The sequence below is a fragment of the Crocodylus porosus genome, unplaced genomic scaffold, assembly GCF_001723895.1.
Source record: "Crocodylus porosus isolate Cpor-Errol unplaced genomic scaffold, CroPor_comp1, whole genome shotgun sequence".
In the NCBI taxonomy this organism is placed as follows: domain Eukaryota; kingdom Metazoa; phylum Chordata; order Crocodylia; family Crocodylidae; genus Crocodylus; species Crocodylus porosus.
In genome coordinates this window covers 5,542,805-5,555,987 of record NW_017728928.1, presented here as the reverse complement: position 1 = coordinate 5,555,987, position 13,183 = coordinate 5,542,805, and the positions used below count along the sequence as shown (strand labels likewise).

General features: G+C 44.7%; 1 protein-coding gene across 1 annotated transcript in view; it reads right to left on the bottom strand.

The window, feature by feature from the left end:
- BPTF (bromodomain PHD finger transcription factor) overlaps positions 1-13,183 on the bottom strand; it is a gene marked incomplete at its 5' end in the record, with an annotated part of 82,294 nt that overhangs the window by 51,242 nt on the left and 17,869 nt on the right. The gene's annotated exons all lie outside the window — the stretch shown is intronic.

Here is a 13,183-nt window from a genome sequence, read left to right as displayed (position 1 = left end):
TTTGTTCAATATATTTTGATACACCAGCATCAGGAAATTTGAGGATGGGGACACCATAAGCACACGTATAGTGTACACTTGTACACAAGAGCACAAGAGTAACGGAGAAGCAAGCCCCACTTAGCTCTTGAGGATCTGGAGGTTATGGCAGTCCAACTGTTTTCTCCTCTCCACCTAAGGCTGCCCAGCAAACTTTCAACCAAACCAGATCCATAATGGGAAACTTGCTGGATTTTTCCTTACTAACTCCCCCTTCTTGTGGGCTTTTCACAAGAAAGGGGGTAACCCAGCTTTGTGAATTCAGGAATACAGAATCCTTGCAGTGATTGATGATCTATATTCAAGGACACATTCTATATTGGGAATATAAAAGTGAGCCAGATTGTCAGCAAATTCAAATATATTTAGGACAGAAATCCAAATTTCATTTAAGCTGTATAATTATGAGAGGGCTGGAAGTTGCTTCAATATTACTTTAAATATTAAACTAATGCTTTTCTAAATGTTATTTCAAAATGTGTTTTTAATCTTGACAAAAGACCTGGCATATTGCAAACCTGCCATTAGAAAGGACTTACAAAAGGCAACAGAGTCTGGTTAATCAATTTACTCCTCTTATCTTTCTTCTATCATTTGAGAGTAATAGCTTAGAATATTTTAGTTTATTTTGAGAGGTTTCCAAGAAGTGGCTTATTTAAGAAAAATTTGCAGACTGTTCACATGTACCACGTCAGAGGTATTCATTCAAAAAAAAGTTTTTATGTGGTCAGCCCTTTGCTCTTGGTCATCTCTGTGGAGTAATCCAATGCTTAGCCTCAACTGTATGTTTTTCTAGTTTAAGCCATATTTCATCTAAACCAAGAAAATGGATCTGCTCATGATAGGATCTGAAGCAGTTAAAATAAAGAGACTGTGGAAGCACAGAGGAGTGGAAATGAAAAAAACAGCACATGGGGGAAGATACAGTATTTACATAGCAAGGAAAGAGAAAGTTAGAATGGAGTACAGAATGGAAATAAAAAACACTGGCAGAAGAATAAAGAGGAAGGGGAAGTGAACACATGCCTGCTGCATTGTATTTCTTTATTGCTCTTTTGTTGGATTTCCTTGGCAGACAGCCCACTGCAATGATAAGGTGGGAAGGGATGACAGAGCTGGTGTAGGGTCTAGACAGTCAGGTTACTGCTTACTAACATCATTTGCTGAGTGTATAATTGTTGATAAGCCCATCTTTTAATGGCATCACTATTCATCAACAGGCAGGTTTGTTTGCCATGCTGAGCTCCTGCTTTAGCTGTAAAGTACATGAGATGCTTCATCTAGCAGATTTCTCTTTATCTACCTGACCCATAATGCCACCCAGCTAGTCATCTGCTGCTGTGTGGACCATGTACTTATTTAATATAAATGCCTCCAAAGGCTGGCTTCCTTCCCTCCTCGTCTCATTTCTTCCCACCATGCTGTAGCAAGGTTCCTTTAAAAATGTCACACCAAGGTATGAAATAACAGATTAAATCCTATTTTTTTCTTTCCATTCCAGGAACGAATATCCATCTAAGGTGCTCAATATCCATTTAAGAAGTCTGCTGTGTTATGGATTAAGACCCCAGCAAAACCAGGAACCATATGAAGATAAAAGGGTGCTAAATCACAAAGGGGTAAGAGTTGATGGGGTGACCTAGGAGTCACTTTTTTAGATACGCTCAAACGCTAAGCAAGTGCTTTTCAACTGGGGAGCAACAGGACTCTGAAGTGTGGTCCTCTGAAGGTACATCTCCCTTGCACGGGGAAAAGGAGCATCTACCGACATCCACAGAGGGTGCTGCTTAATTTAGAAAGTTATGGAAAGGTGCCTCAAAAAGTTGAAAGCTGCTGTTCTAACCACTCCACTGTTCAGATCATGTATGCACAATCACAAAACAACAGGGCTGGAAAATCTGTGCGTTTTCTCCTCCCTCATGCCACCCACAGAGATTCTACAGGCGTACACAGCATTTCCTTTGGAGAAAGGGCTCATGCTGAGAAGGCTGTCCAACCAGCTGGAAACTAGCACAGCACAGCCAGAGGTCCCATCCGGCTACTCTAGCTATTATGCACTACATGAGTGAAGTTACCTTCCATGTTGCAGGGGTGCAGATTGTAGCCGCGTTGGTCTAAGGACATAAGCAGACAAGGTTCTTTGGGTAAACGCGATACCATTTCTTAGACCAAGTTGGGCTAATAAATGATACTGCATTTACCAAAGAACCTTGTCTCCCATTAGTGAGGTTAAGAATTACTTTGAAAACAGATTGAGAAGTCCTGGCAACCAACAGGCTGGCAATGCCACGAGGGCCTGCTTGTAGCCATAAGGGAGGCCCATGTGCCAGAAAATAGTTAGAAGAGCAGGAATATCTGCTATCTCCTTCAGCTTCCTGAGCTGACAGAAATGACTCAGAGGATTTACTGGTAGATTTTAAAGATAGATTTCCAAAAGTGATAGAATTTGAGAAAACAGACAGCATGGCTACCAATTTTCAGCACAGTATTACTGAAGATTATTTGACCTGGAGGGATGTGGGCAGCGGAGTTCCCCAGGGCTCAGTCCTCAGGCCATACTGTTTAATTTCTTTACTAGTGACTTGGACAAGGGGATAAAAAGCACCTTGTTCAAATTTGCTGATGGCACCAAGATTTGGTGTGAGGTGGGTGTGCTAGAAGGGAGGGACAGGATACAACTGGACCTGGACATGTTACAGGGGTGGGCAAATGAGAATAGGGTGGGATTCACTACTGACAAGTGCAGGGTGCTGCATACTTATAGGCTGGGGAACTCCTTTCTTGAAAGCACAGTAGCAGAAAGAGATCTTGGGATCGTTATCCATTCTAAAATGAACATGAGCCACCAATGTGAGGACACGGTCAGCAAGGGTAACTGCACCGTGTCACGTATCCACAGATGCATCACGAGCAGATCCAAGGAGGTGATCCTCCCCCCCTATGCAGCACTGGTCAGGCCGCAGCTGGAGTACTGCGTCCAGCTCTGGGTGCCGCACTTCAGGAGGGATGTGGACAACATGGAGAGAGTCCAGAGGAGGGTCACCCACATGATCCAGGGACAGCAGGGCAGGCCCTATGAGAGGCTACAGGACCTGAACCTGTTCAGCCCCCACAAGAGAGGGCTGAGGGGGGATCTAGTGGCCATCTATAAACTCACCAGGGGGAATCAGCGCGGAATGGGTGAAAACCTGTTCCCCCGAGCACCTCCCAGAGTAACAAGGAATAACAGCCACAAGTTGACTGAGAGTAGGTTCAGGCTAGACATCAGGAAGCGCTACTTCCAAGTCAGGGTGGCCAGGATCTGGAACCAAACTTTCAAGGGAAGTAGTGCTGGCTCCTGCCTCAGGGGTCTTTAAAAAGAGGCTTGATAGCTACCTAGCTGGGGTCATAAGAGCCCAGTATTCATTCCTGCCCAGGCAAGGGGGTTGGACTTGGTGATCTGCTCAGGTCCCTTCCGACCCTACATCTATGAATCTGTGAAGCACAAAGATGTCTAGAAATGCACACCTGTACTAGCAGAGACTGCAGGTTTAGCAAGCTATTCCTATTCTCTACTTAGAGAGACATGAAAAATAAGAGCAGTTTATTTAAGCAGCAGGAGAAAACAAATCACTTTAGATACGTTACCCTCATGTCTGAAAAGAACAAAAGAAAAGAGCAAAGCAAAAGAAGTTGGAATAACTTCCTTTAATAACCAAGAGAGCTGGATAGTCTCAGCAAGACCAGCTTGTGTTTTATTACAATTATCAAAACAGGAACCAAATTAACACAAGCTGACTAGCCCACTACCTAGCTCTCTGATTTGTCAAATGACTTCAGCATTCAGAATTCCAATCACTTTAGTTTGAAGGCAACGAGACTAAAGAGAGGAATAACTGCATTTCATTCAGTAAGCAACTAAGTCTCCCCCTACCACCAAAATGATAAAGTGATGCTTTTACCCATAGTATGAGGTAGACATTTTATAATCAATTAAATTATTAACATCTAAAAAAGAATCCGTTCAGTTATCCGCCTGTTTATTTTTAGTCCCTAATTTATGATTTTCCTCCCAATGGTATTCCCCAAAATAATTCACGTATCCAACAATCCATCATGCCCTTGTCCCTTTGGATGAAGGCCTTGGTAAATGAGGTCGCCAATTTTGACTCAAAGAGCTTTAATAAGCAAAACCTTGACATCGATTCACGGGGTAAAACATGTACAGTTTGTTTTCAATTTGGCTTTCAGTTCTGTATTTATTCACTGAAATCTCAAGGAATTGTTTTTTCTGGTATCAATACACTAAAAAATACCATCTATGGGTGAGAAAAGCGTAAATCCCATTTGGAAGAGAGTGATGAATTGTGGAAGTAACAACTCTAACAGGCAAAACCCTCCTGCAAACAAGCAGTACAACTACAGGAGGACTCCGGACTCGGACAGGGAGAACTATGAAGTCCGTAAGCTTCAATTTACCTACAACATATACCCCAGAGACTAGGTGCAGCCTACGGGATGCATCTTGTGTTAATCCTTAGCTTTCCTGCTTTCATGGCTTGCAAAGAGAATCTATCAAATGTAAACTGATGTAGCGATTTCTACCCGAATCTGAAAACAGCTTGAAACAATGACTGACTTCCCTCTCCGCTGTTAATCTGATGGAATTAAGATTTGCACAAGGCAGGAAGTAACAAGGATAAGAGAAAGCCTACTTTCTTTATCTTTGTGAAACAGCGAAAGGCTGGAAAAGGAAGAGAAACAAAAGGCAGGCAGAAGTGGGTTTCACAAGAGCGGGTTTTCCTCAGACAGTAATCTGACAATAAGGCCTATTCCAGTTGGTAGAGCAAAAAAGATGCTAAAAATATCCCCTAAAATAAATGGGTTAGTGTACACATGCTCAACCCCCAGCCTGTAGAGCTATGTCATCCAGCCCACAGGGTTTGCCAAGAGTTCAAAAATTTGGCAGCAAGGTAGCAGTGGTGGCAACTGGCATTTCCCTACTGCCATATATCCAGGCTGGTGGAGAGCCCCATGGGCTGCACAATATCCTAGTTCAACGCACAGAGGCAGTGTATGGCCACGATTTGATGGTGTGGGGTTGAGGGAGGTAGGATGGGGCCCAATCTGGCTAACTGACCGGCCCCACACTGACTGGCCATCATCTGGCCCGCTGCACCAAACAGCTGAGCACCACTGGGTTAGATGGAAAGCATGGTGATGGATGACAGCAACATTTCCAACACTGATTAAAAAATAAGTACTAGAGCATTCAAGCAAGGTATGGATTACACTTCTGGAGCCAAAAAGGTGATACTGGGTGCACTAGAGGGCTTTCAGTTTTCTGTTTCCCTGGATATGGAACTAGTTATTACCAGATATATGTGCAAATTTTATTTAGATCTATCAGCTGTTTTTGATTTGGTTGTTCATAAGATGACATAGATGAGTTGAGTAAGAGCCACTCTCAAGAGTTTCATGCATTTCCAGAGCGCAACATTTGGCAGTGCCCCTTCTTTCCCAAGGGGTTTGGCCTGGTCCAAACTCTCCCAGGGAATATTAAAAAATATTAAGGTTTTCAGAGTATGGATTGCTGGAATTTTAGTATGTTAATGATTTAATTCTGCATTTATCTTTGTGGACCTGGTTTGTTAGGGTAGGTCACTTAATCACTGCTTAGTCAAAGAACAGTGGAGCTGGACTGGTCCCAGTGGTGGCAGGGGACACAAAGAGCAATGGGCTCAAGTTGCAGCAAGGGAAGTTAAGTTCAATATGAGGAAACACTCTCTCACTAGGAAGGTAGTAGAGCACTAGAACAGTTACCCAGAGAGGTGGCGGACTCTCCATCCTTGGAGGTTTTTAAGGTCCGGCTTGACAAAGATTTGGCTGGGATGATCTAGCTGGGGATGCTCCTGCTTTAAGCAGGAGGTAGGGCTGGATGACCTCCTGACGTGCCTCTAATTAAAGCACCTTGTGCATCAGCATGGCCATACTTTAAAATGGTGTTGGGGCCGCTTTCTTTAAAGCTCAGGGAACAGGCTTTATCTAAAGCACCCCCAACACCATTTTGAAGTGTGGGGATGCTGATGCTGGAGTCTGCTGGAGCGTGATAATTACCTGCTCGTGTACAGGCACCCTCATTTCCTATGACTCAGTGATTCTAACATGCCGCTGGTGCTAAAGTGGCTAAGGTCCAATTTATGTTGGAACTGCTCAGTAGGATGGTTTACAGGCGGGTGGGCTGCACCTGAGGAGCTAATGTCAAATAACAGTCTGTAACTAAGCCTCACCAGAAAGAGGCAGCTTATTCCTAATCTTGCCTTCTATTGTGAACAAACAAGTGTTCATTTCCCCTTCAATTCTAGAGTTGCTCCTCAGCACCCCATTGAACTCATGCAGGGTTTGACACTGAAGGAAGCAAAACAGACCTCTGCCTTTGTGTTGGGCTTCCGCTGTCCCAAATCTGAACATTGAGATGCATGGTGAAGCAGACAAAAGCCCTCCTGCCCCATAGTTCCAGTTAACAGCACCAACCATCCCTACCACATCCTATTGGTCTACAACACAAAAAATGACCACAAATCCATCCTTTGATCAAAGGAATTCCCCTTCAAATACAAGATGAAATTGGCATTTGTCCAAAACAGGAGACTGCAGGAAAACAAGCTTGATATTTAATTACACAGCTCTTCTGATACTTGACTACCAACACCTGGATAATTCTACAGATATGAGCAGCAGCTGCTCAGTATGACAGGTTTGAACAGATGGTAATAGGAAATTTGGATGTAGCCTGCTCTCCCACTGTTGGAAAGGCCTTCATTATGTAAACGCTAGTTTGTAAGACTACAAAAGAGAGCTCAGATCAGCAGCGATCCGCTCTGACTGAGAAGTGCAGGCAGAATTTGCGGCTTAAGTCATCTAAAATACGAAGAACGCCCTCCTCAAGACGGACGAAGTACAGATTACATCGTGGTGCACTCTTGTATCAGAAGCATAACCAGATTCAGCTTAAACAGATGCAACACTTGGTAAAATCTTCCTGTTATATCATGAAATTGAAGCTGAAGAACTTCTTGGCTGTTTGAATGACTTCCGAGAAGGGAAACGTTACCGGTTTACATGATACTGTCTGCCATTTGTTGCTATCCTGAAGGCTACGAGACCTTAAGGTGCAAAGAATAAAGGTTTTGAATCCCCCTGCCTCATTAACTGGGTTTTAATCACAGAAAGTTACAGTTGGAAGGGACCTGAGGAGGTCACATCTAATCCAACCCCCTGCTCAAAGCAGGACCAGCCCAACTAGATCATCCCAGCCAAAGCTTTGTCTAGCCAGGTCTTGAAAACCACCAAGGATGGAGCATACATCACATCTCTGGGCCACCTGTTCCAGTATTTTACTACCCTTCTAGTAAGAAAATTATTCCTAATATCTAACCTAAACTTCCCTTCTTGCAACTTGAGACCGCTGCTCCTTGTTCTGTCGTTTGCCACCACTGAGAACAGTTCACCTCCATTCAGGTTTTCTGGAAACCTGTTCCCAGGCAAGGAAGACAGAGGTCTGGACTTTCTATTAACAGAGGGGGAGAGAGCCTTACCAGTCTTACAAATTGTTTAAACCCAGAACACATTGGAATGAATGCACTTGGTAAGTCAGTACTGTCCAGAGTTACCAAGATTGGTAAAGAGGGATAAACTCAGACTGACATAGGAACTGGGTCTATAACTGCTGCCTATCAGGTACATCTGGGGCAAAAGTAGCCTGCTCTACCAATGATACATGTAAGTATCTTTTTTTCACCTCTGACCTGGTCACTGTCTTGAAGCCACGAGGAACCTTGCACAGTAAAGCTAGCAAGAGAAGATGAATGTGGGTTGCTGTTAAGCCTGAAACTGCTTTAGCAAACGAACCGCTCCAACATTTTCCAAACGATCTGCTGGTAGCATGTGTGCGTGGAGGTGGGGGCAAAGGGGGAACAAATACATGGAGCTGAGGCCTCCAATTTACTGGAACCTCAACACTACCAGCAACTGAAGCAGAACATACCACGTCAGAGGAATCTTCCTGGATTCCTTAATTTACCGTCCTAAGGCCGTCTCCGTCAGAACTGGTGGTGGAGAGCAGGGCCACGGTGCAGACATCTGTGCGTGAAGGAGAACTTCCTGAAGTCTGTACCCTCTAGCACAGCCAACGGGAGCTTGCTCAGTCCTCCAGCACCCCAGGGCTCTGCTCCCCACCCACCCAAGGGGGGGAGGAGAGGAGAAGGGGAGCAGGAAGGACAATCAACAAGCAATGTCCTATGAATGTGGTTGTCCCTGGAAACCTCCAGAAATGAGAGGCTGAGACGCAAGGAATTAATGTTCTCCAGTCCCTTGGCTAGAGAGCACCACTGCAACATGCTTTCATAGCCATTTTGAAGTGCTTGGGAAGGGGGCACATATCTGCACAACACCAACATGCTCCAAATTCATGTTTGTCCAAGTCGTAGGAATGCAAGAGGATGTCAAGCTCCTGCCTGGAAGTCTGAGCCTAGATTTACAAAAACAGCCCAGAGGAACTTCTGTCCATTTCAAACATGGCTGGGGTACCAAAAAGATGCCACCAGCCCACTGACAACTGGCTAAATAGGGAAAGTCACGAGAGGAATCACATATTTTTGATTCTTTTCAAGTATGGAACGTCCAAAGTCCCACAAATGAGATAAAAGAACAGTGCATGCCCAATTAGGAAAACACAATGGCACAATGAAAGAAAGCAACAGCAAGTGCCAGTTTAAAAAAAAACACAAGTGGGGCTTGTTGAGGATTTCTTCAATGTCAGTCTGTTCATAAAATAACCATTGATGAAAGAGCTGTACTATTTTACTTTCAACTATGCAGATGAAGCATTCCCCCTCATTTATGCTGGCTGCAACCACACGGCAGTCCAGAAACCACGTGGTTTTTCTACTCCATACTAGTCTTGTGCTTTCATTTTAAGAAGTTGTACTTCACTAAATACGTACGTTTCTGCTGCTCCTGCTCTATTTAATAAGTGAACGAAGCTGAATTATGGAGTGATTGACAGTTCTGGGGGGGTATGACTTCCACATATGATGTTTCCTGGCTCATGTCACCAATGTTCCAATCTGTGTATATTAAAAGCAAAAACAGTATCCCTCTAACGTTTAATGATAATAACTATGTTTGACAGAGGGATTTAGAAGCTGCAAAGTTATCTGGGAACTTGACTTGCAGTTCTCAGTGAATCCTAACAATTATCTGTCTCTCATTTCTTCTTCATTTTCAGAGACTCTGGTTAAGCAGCTTCTCCAATGGAAAATTCTAAGACCTAAACTACAGCCAAGTAAAATGTAATACGGAAAGGTACAAGTGTGCGTTAGCACAAATACAGTTGATAGTTACTGTATTAAAAATGATGGAGTCACTGATGACCTTTTGACACCGTACTTTGTTTAAAAAAAAAAAAAAAATCAATGGCTAGAGACTGATGCTTGTCAAGGTACTTTGGAAAAAGTCACACTCATGCAAGCTGGGTGCATCTACACATGCACGTCACTTGAGGAGTTGACTAAATAGCTTTGCAGCAAAGCATCACCGTCTACATGTGCACCGATATTAGGGCGCAGTAAATTAACTCAATTTTAATCGTCAGGGACAGTACCATCTTAGGGTGGAGTCATTAACTATGACCAAACATACTTGTAGATGGTGAGTGCCAGGTGCAAATTGTGCCTGGTCAGCCTAGCCACCCAGCCAAGGGTCAGACCCCTGGCTCCTGCCAAGACAAGTACTTTAGTATTACTGAAGCTAAATAACTTTGCTCTACAGAGAACATTTAAGTTAAGCAAAGAACGTCTGCATCACCAATCTTTGTGTTGTGTGCAGCAAAGTAAACACTTTAAGTCAGAGGTGGGCAAAATACGACCCGTGGGATGAATCCAGCCATGAGGCCATTCTATCCAGCCCATGGGGCCCCTAAAAAAAACTTAGGAAATCAATATTTCTCTGCCCATTTCATCTCAAAAATGAAGCCCAGCAGGTTCCAGCAACAGCAGGCCCGCCCAGCCTCAGCCAGAAGCCCCAGCTGGGGTTTCTGGGTTGGGAGCACGTGGCTGACCCAGTGCAGGAAGCTCAGGTAAGTTTGGGGGGCGGGGGGGAAGGATCCCAGGCAGGGAAGGATCGCAGGGGGCGGACACTGACCCCCCCTGCCCATGCCCGGTGCCCCGCAGCTGCTTGCAGCCCACATGGGGCTGCCTGTGCCCGCTCTGGACAGCCCCATGCAGGCTGCAAGTGCCTGTAGTGTGTGGCACCAGGCATGGGAAGGGCTGCTTCCCCTCCACACTCAGCTTTTCCCTGGGCTCCTTCCCTGTGCGGAGAAAAGCAACCCCGCACCTGCCCCATGGCCAGCGCCCCGCGCTGCAGGTGCTCACAGCCCATGAGGGGCTGCATGGAGCAGGCACAGGCAGCCCCAGGCAGGCTGCGAGTGGCTGCAGCATGGGGCACTGGGCATGGGGCGGAGCTGCTTCCCCCCAGCCCCTGCTCACTACCAGCTTGTAACCCACCCCACTGCCAGCCTGGCAGTGGGGTGGGTTACAAGCTGGTGCTGAGTGCGGAGAAAGGCGGCCCCTTGCCTGCCCCATGGCCAGTGCGCCCTGCGCTGCTGCCACTTGCAGCCTGCATGAGGCTACCTGTGCAGGGCTGTCCGGAGCAGGCACGGGCTGTGAGTGCCTGGCAAGGGGCCACTTTTCCCCACACTCAGCACCAGCTTCTTCCCTGCTGGCGAGCAGGAGGTTGGGGCTGTACACTGCCCCCTGCCTGTACTGTGGGGCTGGGGAGCACTGGGTGTGAGCGGGCGGGGAGCCAGCAGGAGCACGGGGCCCACACCAGTGTCCTGGGGCCAGTGCCAGTAGGGCCTAGAGCAGGGTGGCAGGAGTGCAGGGTCCCAGCTGGCAGGGGCTCTATGGAGCTCGGCCAGCTCCCCCCTCTCCCTGCTGGTGCAGCCCAGCCCAGCTTCACAGACCCCTTCCAGCCTGGGGCCTGCTCTGGGCCGCACCGGTACTGGCCCCAGGACACTGGCCCCAAGATGGTAACCAGGGGGCAGGGCACCTATCAAGGGGCAGGGATACCCATGCTGCTCTTGACAACCTGCCAAAACTGGATAAGCAGCCCTCCTGCCCAAAGTAACTGCCCACGCCTGCTTTAAGTGTTCAGTTGCCATCCTCCTATGGTAGTTCAGATCTTGCACATTGGTCCCTGGCCTCTGTTTGCTGATAGGGAAAGTAATCTAACACTCTCAAGTCACCTCCAGAGTAAGATATTACTACAAAAATATTGTGGGAAAATGATAATTATGTAACTAGGAAAAAAAAATGAAAAGTGTATTTACTCAAAAGGAAAAAAGGGGGGGGGGATTAGTAACACAACTGTAACCCAAAGACTGGCAGAACAGCTTATCCTCTCAGTTGATAACTGAATGTCAGTTAGTTCTCGTGATTTTTAAAGTCAGTTTTTTTGATTTTCAAAGTTTAAGAGTTGCCTGCTTATCTCTCTCTACCCTTTTAAATTCTTCATTTCTACATCTACTTCTCTTCTCTCCTCTTTAACTGCTAGCAGTATCCCTTCCAGCAGACAGGCAAAGGGAGCTGTAAGACTCATTATCCTTCATGCTTTATGCTGAATATGACTTTTGATACTCTTAATGAGTACACTTCAACTTATTTTTTAATTATCCAAGAAAGTTTAAGTTTGCCCTTGGATCAGCAGATCCATTACACCAAGACAGTGCACACCAATGACCTTTTACAATGAAAACTAGAGAATCTCTTCTTTGCACATGTTCAGATTGAAACTTGGTTATTTCAACAACAGTTTTTACTTAGTATATCAAAATACCAAATTTAATTATATAGCTGTGCATTCACAAAAACTGGGAGAACTTCTTGTATGAGATTTAGAAATAAATGCATACAGAAGTATTCAAATGAGTTCAATGTATAAAAGTTTATGCTAATACAGCATAAACTTGGACAGAAAGGTGAACAAAAAACTCACATTCACTGGAAAAGTTACTTTGGATACAAGTTCTTTTTAACATTTGTCACAGATTCTTCCACCTCAACCCCTTTCTCCAAGGGAAGGAAGAAGTCTGAAAAGTGGAGAAAAAACAGATGGACCAACTCCCGAATTTCAGACAACAAAAGTGCATGTCTTTTTTTCCCCCAATATGCAGGCTTGCTTTATTGAAAACAGATAACTTTACCACTGGGAAAAAAAGATTAGGTACTTTGCCCTTGAGGAAAAGACTAAATTTAATCTGGGTTAAGTAGAAGAGTTGACATTATTGGAATATGGCATCTAGGAACTCTGATCCAGGGGTATGAATTATGCTGATCTACAGAAGTGCAAGAGGGAAAGCAGAAACTCCACCAGTTTCTTTAATCTTGTAGTGAAATTAAGGTTCCTGAATTTATGATTTCATGCTTCCATAGGAATTGTGATGTCAAATTTTGAGCAAGAGGTAAAATGGTAAGAAGTCCTTAAAAAACACATCACTAGCAAATTAGGATTTAAGAATTTTGTCCATTTAAAAGAATTAATGTAATACTGTTCTTTGTATGACAGTCCCTTCTACATTTTTAACCCCAAGAGCAGAGTTTAGAAAAGAATCCATTACTAGTGGCAAATTCCCGTATTCAAGAGCTGAGGGAACAGCTTTGGCTCAAAGCCTGACAAATCAAGCAGTGCACCTTGTTAGAAACAGAAGGCAGCCCCAGCTGATCCGGGTTACACACATAACAAAGATGTTGACAGGATCAGGCTGAGTGTCCCATTATGTTGAGAAATTTTAACAAGGCATTAAAGGCTGCAGTTCATCTTTTGAAAGACACAGGAGACCAACTGCAGCTATTGCCACAATTATGATGTAGAAAAATTTATAGCAATTATAACTGAAACATAACTATTATTTCACAATTGTTAAGGAGCAAAGTAATACATTTTTAAAACGTTAAATTATAACGTTGGTAGATTTAATCTCAAGAACAGTCAGTGCGTCAAGAATGATTATGCATTAAGGGCTCAGGAAAAAAGATTGTGTATTCTGAAGGCTACAAATGAGTTCCCTGGATATTTGGTGGCTTGTACCCTGCAAGTCAGTCATAGG